This window comes from Molossus molossus, unplaced genomic scaffold (genome assembly GCF_014108415.1).
Source record: "Molossus molossus isolate mMolMol1 unplaced genomic scaffold, mMolMol1.p scaffold_m16_p_10, whole genome shotgun sequence".
Lineage (NCBI taxonomy): Eukaryota > Metazoa > Chordata > Mammalia > Chiroptera > Molossidae > Molossus > Molossus molossus.
Window position 1 is genome coordinate 36481721 of NW_023425345.1, and position 13059 is coordinate 36494779.

The window sequence follows — 13059 nt, forward strand, 5'->3', positions numbered from 1 at the left end:
TCCTGTTGTTATGGCCTCACCCCCCACTCCAACTAATCCCCTTACAGAAAATCTCCTAACAGAGTTGTGCTCATTTGCTGTCTCCAATTTTTGTCGTCTTATTTTATTTATTTATTTTTGGTTTTGACCCCACTAAACCACTGAAACTACTTTGTCAAGTCCCTTGTGCCTCAGTCAGTGGCCCAAGCACCTTCCACAGCTGATGCCTCCCTCCTCCCGATGCCTTTCCTTCACTTGGCTTCCAGGGCGCTATATCTCCCGGGATTCCTGGTCCTTTGCTGACTACTTCTCGGTCTTTGCTGGGTTCTCCTCTATCCCCAGCACCTAAATGACAGTGCTCCAGACCTCAGACACTGCATCTCTTATCAGTCTACCTTCACTCACAAGTTTTCCTCTCTACCTTGAATCCCACCAATACCAACTCCCTAGACCTCTACACTGGTTTGTCTAGTAGACAACTTTCAGTCCTGCTGGTCAGCAGCGTTCGACACAAGATCGCTCGGCTGCTGTGTGGAGAAGGGATTCGGGAAGAACAGTACATGACGTAGGGGCACTGGTGAGAAGGCTGAAGTCAGTCCAGGTAAAAATACTTGCTGTGAACTCTGGTGGTGATGGTAGAGACCAAGAGAAGTGGACTCATTTAACATTATCTTTTTTTGTTGTTGTTCAGATAGAGTGGGGAGGGAGAGAGAGAGAGAAACATCGACGCAAAAGGGGCAAACTGCAACCGAGGTACATGCCCTTAGCGGGAACGCACCCGGGTCTCCCTGGACCGCAGGCCGACGCTCTACCGCTGAGCCAAACCGGCCAGGGCCATTTAACATTATCTTAAAGGTGGAATCAAAGAACTTGATAATGGATGGGCTAGCAGTAAAGAGAAAGAACATGTTTGTAAAAGACAACAGCTCCTTATGTTCAGAGTCATTGCGAACTCTCAGAAAAATGTACCAAAGTTATCCTGTGGAATGCTGAGTCCTAAGGGTCTTAGACTGTCATTAACTTTCTAAGGCCAATTATGTCTTAAGGATCTCTTGCCCTGGCCGGTTTGGCTCAGCGGTTAGAGCGTCGGCCTGCGGTCCTGAGAAACCCGGGTTCGGTTCCCGCTAAGGGCGCGTACCTCGGTTGCAGTTTGTCCCCGGCCCTGGTCGGTCGTGCGGGTGGCAGCCACTCGATGTGTTCCTTTCACATCGATGTTTCTCTCTCTCTCTCTCTGTTCCTCTCTCTCCCTCCCACTCTATCTGAACAAAAATGGAAAAATGTCCTCGGGTGAGGATAAAAAAAAAAAAAAAAAAAAAAGGATCTCTTAAAGGGTGTGACAAAGTTTTCTTTTTCATGCAATGCCTCGTAATTGCTTATTAGACCAGTAACAGAGACAAAACTTTGTCTCAGGCAAAAAGTTTAACATATACATAGGTCAAAATCTGATAGAGTGGGAAGAGTTTTGGAGAGACTCAGAAATTAGATGGACTCATGTCTGTGTTGAAGGCAGAATCGAGATGTGATCACTATACGTGAATTCTAATACTCGTGCCCCAACACAGAACTGCTTGCTCTGTGTGAGCCAAAAGGGCAGTGACTGCCTGGGGACTGGCCACCTCCACGTCACATCTGCATGCAACCACATTTCAGGTGACACAGCAGGAACTCTGGAATTTTTTTACTTTTCTCTTTTTATGGGAGCAAAGCCAAGCCTCGCTCACATTTATTGCTCATCTGTGGCCCATTACCCTCTACCATGATACCTTCTAATTCTTCACAAACACGGAACTTAGCTCTCCTTCCTTCTTCATCAAAAAGTTATTTTCAAATTGAAAAAAAAAAAGGAGGCACACTTCTTTCTTTGAAACAGAAGGAAAGAGGGAAAGATGAGAGAGACCCATCCAATTCCTTTTTTTTTTTTTTTCAAAGAACTGGGGTGAAGGAAAGAGAAATGGGGGAAAGTTAAGGGAAAAAGGAAACATGAACTAATCAAAGAGGGAAAGAGAGCAACTTAGGAAAATTCTTATTTGTAGTGTGAAACATGAATGGATTGATAGAAAGTTAACACTTGCTGGGAGGGGGTATTAGGATGCTTCTGGGTACAAATACAGTTCATATTTCTGTGTTTTATTTTTATTTTTTTATTTATTTATTTTAATCCTCATCCGAGGACATTTTTCCATTTTTTGTACAGACAGAGTGGGAGGGAAAGAGAGGAAGGGAGAGAGAGAGAGAAACATCGACATGAAGGGACACATCGAGTGGCTGCCACCCGCACGACCAACCAGGGCCGGGGACAAACTGCAACAGAGGTACACGCCCTTAGCGGGAACCGAACCCGGGTCTCTCCGGACCGCAGGCCGACGCTCTAACCGCTGAGCCAAACCGGCCAGGGCTATTTCTGTGTTTTAAATAAAAGGATCCAGATAAAGTTCAGGCATTAAAGAAATAATAGGCTGTGAAAATTTAAACTTTTATTTTGAAATTATAATATTCTTGGTTTATTACTCTGAAACAAAGATTACCTATTTTCCTGTGATGAAAACAGTAAGAAAAAAATTAACCAGCAGGAATTCTGTTAATAGTCACTTAAGCAAGACCATTTCCTTTCTTTGAAACCCAGCTGGAAATGTCCACAGGGCAAGGAGTTTGCTGCAAACCCAAGGTACAAACACTCAGTTACAGGACAAACAGAGGAAATTATTCCATCATAAATCTGCCAGTCATCAAAACAGCCATTCAAACCATTATCTGATTCCTGGCTCTCCTGTTCTGGCTACTTCTCTTTTCTTTCCTCAAGGAGGGACAGACATCTGGTCACTGGACTCACACCACTTGAAATGTGGGCGGGGCATTGACATTCAAACTGGCTCAGTACTCTCCAGATGTTTGCATTACTTTCATATAAAGCACAAGCCGTCTGCCCATGAGAGTCTTCAGTGCAAGAGAACTCAATAGCTCTCAGGGGAGCCCATTCCAGATTGGATAGCCATTCCTTCCATTGGGCTGACATCATTTCCTTGATGGTTCCAGCTCTTTTTGAGTTTGTCCCATAAAAAAAAAAAAAAGTTTTCACAACTCTAATGCTTATTCCATATGCTATCCTTTCAATGTGGGAAGATAGCTATCATATCCTTCCCCAACTTTCTTTCTTCAGTTGGTATCTCCAACTTCTTATTCTATTTTCTCCTTTCACAATATTTCTTGGATTGGGCCCCTGTTTGATCATATTCAAAGTGTGGTGTCCACAGATGAGCACAATTTTCTAGGTATTCTCTGATAAAGAAGAATAGATTAAAACTGTACCATCTTTCATTTGAAGTATTATATGTTATTTTCATTGTTATATGATTGATATACTCATTCCATATTGTCAAAATAATATTTCATTCTTAAGTTGATATAAGTCTTGTTCATAAATATTGTAGCAATTTATATGGCTAAATTTCTGGATGTAAGAACAAAACCTTAAATATTATCTATATCAATTTAATTTTGCTTGCTTTATCTCATCTCTTTAACTATCAATAATTTATTAAAACCTGCTTGTGATATCCAAGTGTGTGCATGCATAATCCTTTTAACTTCATGGAATTACTGATATTTTTATAAACATTTCTTTCTGTTTCATAAATCAAATCACTGATCAAAATGTCTAATAGGGGAAGACAAAGGGAAAAACCAAGAAAGATTGCCCTGGCTGGTTTGGCTCAGTGGTTAGAGTATTGGCCTGCAGAATGAAGGGTTGCAGGTTCAGTTCTGGTCAAGGGCACATACCTGGGTTGCAGGTTTGACCCCCGACCTGTTGATCCCATACGGTTGTGCAGGAGGCAACCAATTGATGTTTCTCTCTCTCTCTCTCTCTCTCTCTCTTTCTCTTTCTCTTTCTCTCTTCCTCTCCCTCCCTTCCATTATCTCTTTAAAAAAGAAAAAGAAAGAAGGAAAGATATACCTCCCTCTAGATTTTGGGAATCATCATTTATCAATGAACTTGATTTTATATATATATATATATATATATATATATATATATATATATATGATTTGAGAGAGAGAGAAGAAAAAAATCAATTTTTTTGTTGTTCCAGTTATTGATGTATTCATTGGCTAATTCTTGTATGTGCCCTGAAAGGGGATCTAACCCAAAACTTTGGCATATAGGACAAGGCGGACAGGGCCTATATTTTTCAACTGTATACAAAAGACTATCCCGAGATTTTCACAAAGACCTTAAAATGGCCCACACTTCCCTGATGGCAATCTCTTTAGAGAAGGAGAAGCCAGCCCAGTGGACTTGTTCCTTGTGAGTCTTCTGGTTTCTGGCGACTACAGTTTTCTTCTCCAGGAACTCATAGATCACTGCTCTACTAATAGGACCTAGAATCTTGCCCAGGACAGTTATGAGTTCATAGCTTTAGTTTAATGAGTATAAATAAGTTCTTCTCTTTTTTGTTTCCAAGAAAATAAAAGGAAAGCAAGTAAAAAAAAATTCTACAATAATAAGTTATGTCAAGATTTTCTGTTTTATTTTATCTGTTCTAGAGTAAAAGATTTAGAGACATATACTTTATTAGATCAGACAGAAATTCAATATTCAAAAAGTTCAGTATACATTAATAGTATGGGATAATAACTAATAGTAATAGGTAAAATTTATTGATGTTTACTATATGTAAGCACTATTGATTTACTCAATCTTTACAAAACCTGTAAGAGATAGATACTATTATTATCCCTTCTTACAGATTAAGAAACTGAGACCCCACATAGTTTTGTAACTTGCTTGAGGTCACACAACTAGTTAGTTGTAGAGCTAGGACCTGAAGCTAAAAATCTGAAATCAGAGGCTGATTCTTTAGTCAATATACCTTGATGCACTTATGTTTTGTTATACAGTTCTATGAATTTTAATAGATGTATACATTCATATAGCCACTGACACAACTGGGGTATAGAACAGTTTCATCACCCCAAAAAATTTCTTCCTGGTATAACATTATAGTCACATTCTCTAAATCTATTATTAGTGAAACTTCATTACATGTTGAGTTAAAATAATTCTATATTGTGGTGTTTCAGTCAGCCAGTTGTGACCTATTAGAGAAACAAGTTTACTAGAACTGGACCAGCATCTTTAAAATATTTATATAAAATAGAACAGAGCCCTGCTGGTGTAGCTCAGTGGTTGAGTGTCAGCCCATGCACTGAGAGGTCACTGGTTCGATTCCCAGTCAGGGCACATGCCTGGGTTGCAGGCTTGGTCCCCAGTAGAGGGCATGCAGGAGGCAGCCAATTGATGTTTCTCTCTCACATCAGTGCTTCTCTCTTCCTCTCCCTCTCCTGTCCTGTCTCTCTAAGATCAATAAAAACATATTTTATTTAAAGTTTAGGAAAAATAGAAACTTTCAGAGCACATCCTATATAGTAACGTTGTGTTGTTTTATGACATTTCATTTCAATGTTCTGTATATAAATATGTGTTGTGAGTTGCAATTGAAATATATTTCTTATGGTAAGTTGTGGTCAAGAATTTTGAAAGGCACAGCTTCAAAGACTACCCAACAAAGCCCGTGTCTTTTTTTTTTTTTTATCCTCACCCGAGGACATTTTTCCATTTTTTGTTCAGGTAGAGTGGGAGGGAGAGAGAGGAACAGAGAGAGAGAGAGAGAAACATCGATGTGAAAGGGACACATCGAGTGGCTGCCACCCGCACAACCGACCAGGGCCGGGGACAAACTACAACCGAGGTACGCGCCCCCAGCGGGAACCGAACCCGGGTCTCTCAGTACCGCAGGCCGACCAAAGCCCGTGTCTTAAAGGGTTATCCCCTTTCCCAATACCTTTAGAGAATGCTTGGATCCAGGACACCTAGTCTTTCCTTTTTTCCTTCTATCTGTAGTTGACATAGTTGATTATGGATTCAAACATCTAGACAGTGGGGATGATTAGCAGTACACTCACCAGCTAGCTGAGCTTCCCCTTGTAGAGTGCTCTGAATACTGTGGAACCAGATGTGTGACCACAGGGATACAGACAGGATTCACAACACAGTGAAAAAGCGAAGTGGACATGTGGATGGACCCTAGGCCACCAGTCACTGATAAGTCAACATGCAGAAGGGCAAAGACGAGAAGGAGCCCAAGCATTTCTGCAGTGTAAACCACTGTAAATTATGCAAAGACACCCCAAGTTAGTAGCTGAGAGTTTTGGGTCTGGAGCCTGACCCTCTGATATCTAATCCCTGTTCCTTTTTTGCTAGCTGTGTGCCCTTGAAGGGTTAACCTCTCTGACCCTTGTTTTTATCATCTACAAACTGTGGAGGAAAAAGTTATTATCTCACAGGGCTGTTGTGAGGATTTAATGAGCCAATACATGTAAAGAACTTATATAGCTTTTGGCATATAGTAAAGAATTAATAAAAGTAACTGTTGAGGGTTTTTTTTTGTTTTGTTTTTGGTTTTTTTTGAGAGGTTTACAGAAGTAAGAGCAGAGTAAGGAGTAATAAGGAGATGACTAGATAAATCAAAATGCAATGACTTTCATAATATAATTACAATATTCTTATTAGATGGATAGGATCCAATGTGAAGACAGTTCTGAGACTTCTCACATTTTATTCTCTGTTAAATGTCAGTTCTAATCGCATTGCCTTGGTGGAAGCTATCTTCACTGAAATCATGATATGCAGCAATAAATCTAACATTAGTATTGAAATGAGAAATTCAAGAGTTGATTTCTTAATATTAGTGTCTTTTATCTCATCTAAAACCAGCCCTTACTTTACAGTGGCTACTGAGGGTATCTCTGACATTTGGACACACTCACCTCACCGTGCTGGGTGTCCGCTCAGAGACACAGGTTGTCCAGGGCAGGGAGGGCCCAGGCAGTCGGAGCCAGGAGAACACAGGAAGGCATGGGGACCGCAGGGAGGTGGGGTGGGGGCAGCCGTCTGCTGAGGATGGGTTGGTGTAGGTAGACCTGCGGTTCCCAAGGATGGGGCCCAGATTCCAGCTCAGGGTACCTGGGGGAAGGGAAAGGGTGGACGTGCCTTAGGAAACCCTGCTGGCACACGGTCCATTAAGGATAACTTCGCCTTTCCACTCCAACTCAAGCATAGTTAACAGGTAGATAGTGACGATAGACTGTCATAGCTCAAACACATTTTCCTTTCCCTACCTCCCAAAGTACGACAGAGCAGACTCAAAGCACAATTTTCATCTGTGTTTTATATCTTCTCTACCTGAAGAGCCAAATCACTCTAAAAGTCTGATCGGAAAACAATGTTGATCACACTTTGTTTTTAATTGGTTACAGACCATAATCATGGCCACTTCTTATATGTATCAATTGTAAACAAATGTCCTTTAAGTAGTATTTTAAATGTAAACCATTTCTGGGATTCTTAAGGACATTACACACCCCTATCTCCTATTTTATGAATTGAATGATGGTATTTACATTCCATCCTTAAGTTTTATTTTTAAATACAGGTAGAAGATCCCAGGCCTTGAGAAGGTTAAATGCATAGTCTGTTTATCTTTTTGACTCTTCTTTCCTGATATCATTGTTCAGATGGAGCCCCTCTGACAGCCGTTTATGGCCCTACACCTTCGTGGCCGGTCCCACAGCATCTTACGAAAACTTGAGTCCAGAAGAAAGGAAGACGGGAGAATATTTTTCATGCATGTATGACTATTTATGTAATATGCCTGCAGTATTTATAGTTTGAAATAAACCAGCTATAATTTGAAACCCTACTATATAATAAATATTATATTAATAACCAACTCCCAGAAATAGCTCACTTCTGGAAAGAACAACAATTCAGGCAATTACATTCCATCTATGATAAATAATGAAGGTTGCCTCCTAAAGCCAACTTCCACATTCAAATCATGTAAAAAGACACGTTTAAAAGACAGACACATCATTTAAAAAGACAGACGCTCCGAACAAATGGAGAGAAGGATGTCTGGTCGAAGAGCCCCTCTCGGTAACGTTCAGTGGGATTACTAGCCGAGTACATTTCATTTACTCCTCCGTGTTCTACCTTAGGACTGTTGGGTCTGTAGGACTGCTTTTCTTTCGTAAATTACAGGGGTAATGCCAAGACACAGGGCCCTATACACGCCACACGTTTTGTTGCTAAGTTACACAAGAAATGCTGGTATTTTTCTTACATGTTTGTGCCTCTTACTGAGTCATCCTGGGCCTCTTCTCTCTCTCTCCCAGACTCACCCTTTGTCTGGTTTACAAAAAAAAAAAATGTACTTTTGTCAGCTTCTTGCCTAATTTTGTCAAGGAGAAAATAAAAAACTTAATTAGGAATAACATAATGAACTAGAAAAGGCTATCATTAGAGCTTTACTTCTTTAATATAAAAAACATATTCTTATCATTTCCATTCTCTTGAATTTTCTATCTTTTTCACACATGAGTGCTCTTCGGTGCCTCTTCTCATTTCACAGGAAATGTCTCCACACAGTGATCGTATTTTCTATTTGTTGGCCTTCCTCAGTCGGGTTCAGATCAGGTGAGTGCTTTCTCTGTTTTTGCAGAAGTTGTTCAAACTGCGTACTGGCTTCTCTCACACAGAAACCACAGGTCTTTGCTTCTCCTAAGTTGAGGCAAAATGATTCTCTCCATCTTATCAGCAGTTTACTGACAAACTTACTATTTCATAATCTTTCTGTTTCATTCACTTGATCATGTTATCATTAACGCATGGAATTTACCACGCCTGTAGTTACCTATTTTGTCATGAGGTAATTTCTGCTGCGTACAGAGACGGCTTAACCAGATGAATGGAGCCCTTTTACCTGTAACAGGGGCTTCTCTCTGTCACCAGTGGGAACTATTTTAAGACATAGATGGGTCCCATGCATTGAACCCAATTTATCCCAACGATGCCACCCACTGGGCACCAAACGCCTGATCCAAGAATCTATCCCATTTCTATGGGAATAATGTGATTGGGGCATCTGCTCAAAATACATCCCTCAGGAGCCTTCCAAAATCTCTCTGGAGAAGGCATTTTTGGAAACTGTATGACCCTATGTAACTGTGAGAGAGCCCTCAACACTAGAGATGTGGCAGCCCTTGGCAGAGCCTGGTTCTGCTACCTCCTGTTGTGTGACTTTGGGAAAGTTGCCTCGCTTCTCTGTGCCTCAGTTTCTTCGTGAACTGGTTGTTGTCTGTTTGTCTTCATACCCCGTTCTGAGCCCGTTGGCGACAGATACTTCAAGCCTACATCACCCAGACTCCCTTGACCTCAGGCTTCCAGATGTTTCAGCCAATGGGAACTTGGAAGGAGGAAGGGAGTGTTAAAGTGTTAATTCCCAACACCTCACTGTGCATTTCACCTGCTGTCCCCACCTACACCACTAGGGCTCTGGCCACGTCCCTCCAGACTGCAGGTGGCTTCTTACAGCAGCTCTTCATCCGGCTCTCGTTACATCCTTTCCTTTCAGCCTAGGAGAGGGAACAGCTTCCTACTGTGGCTAGGATCCTTGGCACCTCAGTATCCCTGATTCCCTTAAATCTGCTTCATGTCTGCAAATAGTCCTTTGTAAAAACTCTCTGCAGCCCTGGCCGGTTTGGCTCAGCGGTTAAAGTGTTGGCCTGCGGTCTGGAGAGACCCGGGTTCGGTTCCCGCTAAGGGCACGTACCTCAGTTGCAGTTTGTCCCCGGCCCTGGTTGGTCGTGCGGGTGGCAGCCACTCGATGTGTCCCTTTCACGTCGATGTTTCTCTCTCTCTCTCTCTCCCTCCTGCTCTATCTGAACAAAGAATGAAAAAGTGTCCTCGGGTGAGGATAAAAATAAATAAATAAATAAATAAATAAATAAATAAATAAATAAATAAATAAATAAAAATAAATAAAAACTCTCTGCAGAATTCCGTCTGTGTTTGCCTCCTAGTTCTTGCTGGAGCCCTGACTAACAACCCTTAAAGGACTGTTGCAAGGATTAAATGAATACATACTTTAAAAGTACTTAGGAGAGTACAGGGTGCAGATTAAATGCCATATGATTAACTGTTGTTATCTCCAAGGCTGCCCTGTTCCTTCCCTATCAGTCCTGGGAGACACACCAAAATAGATAGGGTGCCTATCTCTGGAAAGCCTCAGGTGTCTACAGTGCCTCCACCAACCTCCGTGCATGAGCACGTGAGCACAGGCTTGGCTGGGGATGCTACAGCGAGACTGACTGAGACACAGGTGGGAAAATCAACAGGCTGGGCAGGGGAGGAGCCAAAGGAACATCAGGGGGTCTCAGCAGGTAAACAGGCACGGGCTCAAGGACTCAGTTATCCAGGCAGAATTTGGGCTCCAGAATTTGGAAGTCCGAGGAGTGTTCGGTTGACATGATACTTAGAGGGTACGGCAGAGTACAGAAGAGGGTAACAATGCCCAAGACAAACTTCATCTGCCTCACAGCGTGGCCAGGGGCCAGCTGGCTGTTTTCCGAGTTTCTGAAGCCCAGGTGGACTTGTGTTTGGGACCAACGGGAGCTTGTCTCACAGAGTGCCGGCTGGCAGGGCCCACACTCACATGTTTGTGCTGGTGAAATCTAGTTGAGGCAGGAACCAAGACCATTCCTGATGAACAGGACTGAGGACGTGAACAGAGGTTCCAGAGACTGTCTACAGAGGTGGTTAAATACAGGCTGTCGGGACAGCTTGGCAAGATTCAAGGTCAGGTCCACCACTCTCTGTGTGGCACTGGGTAAGTCACCCAGGCTCTCTCTCCGCCTCCATGTGAGTCTGTAAAAATGTGATTAACAAGTCCTCTCCTGAAAGCAGGTATGAGAACTAAAGAAGGAAATTCGGGTGCAATGCTCCACATAGCCCCTGACACAGCACGTGCTCACAGTGTTTGCTCTCCTGACGGTCATCATGATTATTGCTTCCACATGGTCTGAACAGTCAACAGGCAAAAGTCTTGCAGGCACAATGAAAGGGTAACAACGTTTGTGAGGCTGTCATAAAGGAAATGGAAGTTACCCTGTAAGATGGCATTAGATCAACCAACTTACTCTTTCTCCTTTTGTCACAATAGCAGATACACAAATGAAGACCCAGGAAAACTGCAACCATTAGCGAAACCTCAGGCCATGTCTGCTCTTTAGCGTAGTGAGGTAAAAGTCAAGTTCTAGAATCATGTCGATCTGAATTCCAAACCCAGCTCTGCCTCTTGAGAGCGGTGTGACCTCTGGGGGATGGACTTTCTCTTTGAGCGTCCGTATCCTCATCTGTAAAATGGAATAAGGAATAGCTCCCACCTCTCAGAATAGTTATGAATATCGAGACAATGCGTGCCAACCTCGCAGCAAACGTTGACTCTCATTAGTTTACTTCCAACAGAAGGAAGTTGAGAGAGTTTAAATGTTAAATAAAATAAAATAAAATCCCTAAGGACATTGGGGAGCTTTCACAGTAAAACATTCTGTCATAATTGGAGAAGACTGACTACAAAGAGCATGAGGGTAAATTGGGGGGTAATAAAATGTTCAATTCTTGTTTGGGGTGAGTCGGTAGGTGTATAGAATTGTCAAAACTCATCGAAACCAAGATCTGTTTATTGTATTATATGAAAATTATACTTCAATTGAAAGAAAAAGAATAGTTATGAATTCTGTTCTGGATCTAAGATTTTATCCCATTCAACTCTGTATCTGACGTCTGGGAAATATCACTGATAACATTTATTTAGAGAAGTGTGTGTGGGGCTCTCTGTCATTAAAGGTACTCTTTCTGCTCAAAAACGTGTTCACTAGAAACCAGTAAGGGCAAGGGGGAGGCCCTAGCCATGAGTTCATCAATCCATGAGGGCAGTGAATCGAGGGCTTATCTTCACTGCTCATACTTAGGGCTTATGTCTGTAACATGGCTAGGGCAGTCACACCCCCAAACCCATTTGTACGTACTGCAAAAGGATTATTAACAGTGGCTCTAGTCTTGCTATGTAGAAGTGAGGAATGCATGCCTATTGAAAGAAAGGATGAACACATGAATGGATGGATGAATAATGAACAAATAAGCATTTACGGAATTGATGTCATGCATCACCTTGATTATTCAATATAGTTTAATTCTCTCAAAAAGCTTGTGAAGTAGAGGTTATTAACCCCTCTTTAAAAATGAGAAAAATTGCCCTGGCCCGTTTGGCTCAGCGGTTAGAGTGTCGGCCTGCAGTCCAGAGAGACCCGGGTTTGGTTTCCGCTAAGGGCACGTACCTCAGTTGCAGTTTGTCCCCGGCCCTGGTTGGTCATGCGGGTGGCAGCCACTCGATGTGTCCCTTTCACATCGGTTTCTCTCTCTCTTTCTCCCTCCCACTCTGTCTGAACAAAAAGGAAAAATGTTCTCAGGTGAAGATAAAAAAAAAAAAAATGAGAAAAATTTGCCCGGCTGGGGTGGCTCAGTGGTTGAGCACTGATCTACGCACCAAGAGGTCACCAGTTCGATTCCTGGTCAAGGAATATGCCCAGGTTGTGGGCCAAATCCTCAGTTGGGGGGAGGCAGGAGGCAGCCAATCAATGTTTTCTCTCTATCTCCTTCTCCCTTCCTCTCTCTCTCAAATCAATAAAGAAAAAATAAATAAAAAAGAGATGAAGCAATTAAAAGTTGAAGCAATTAGCCTACGGTTCTACAGCCAGATGATAGCAGAGATGGACTCCTTATAATCTGTTATATCCTAAATAATGTCCTTTTTTTTTTTTTTTTAATCCCCACCCAAGGACATTTTTCCATATTTTGTTCAGATAGAGTAGGAGGGAGAGAGAGATAGAGAGAAACATCGACTTGAAAGGGACATATTGAGTGGTTGCCACCCGCACAACCCAACCAGGGCCAGGGACAAACTGCAACCAAGGTACATGCCCTTAGCGGGAACCAAACCCGGGTCTGTCTGGACCGCAGGCAGACGCTCTAACCGCTGGACCAAACTGGCCAGGGCAATAATGTCCATTTTTTACAAATAATGTTTTAAGAGCTCCTATGCATTTAATTAGAGCTGGTATGCATCGCTCACATGGATGAAAAGGTTTAGTCTTTGTTTCAGATGTCATTCCAGCTACCTCTGT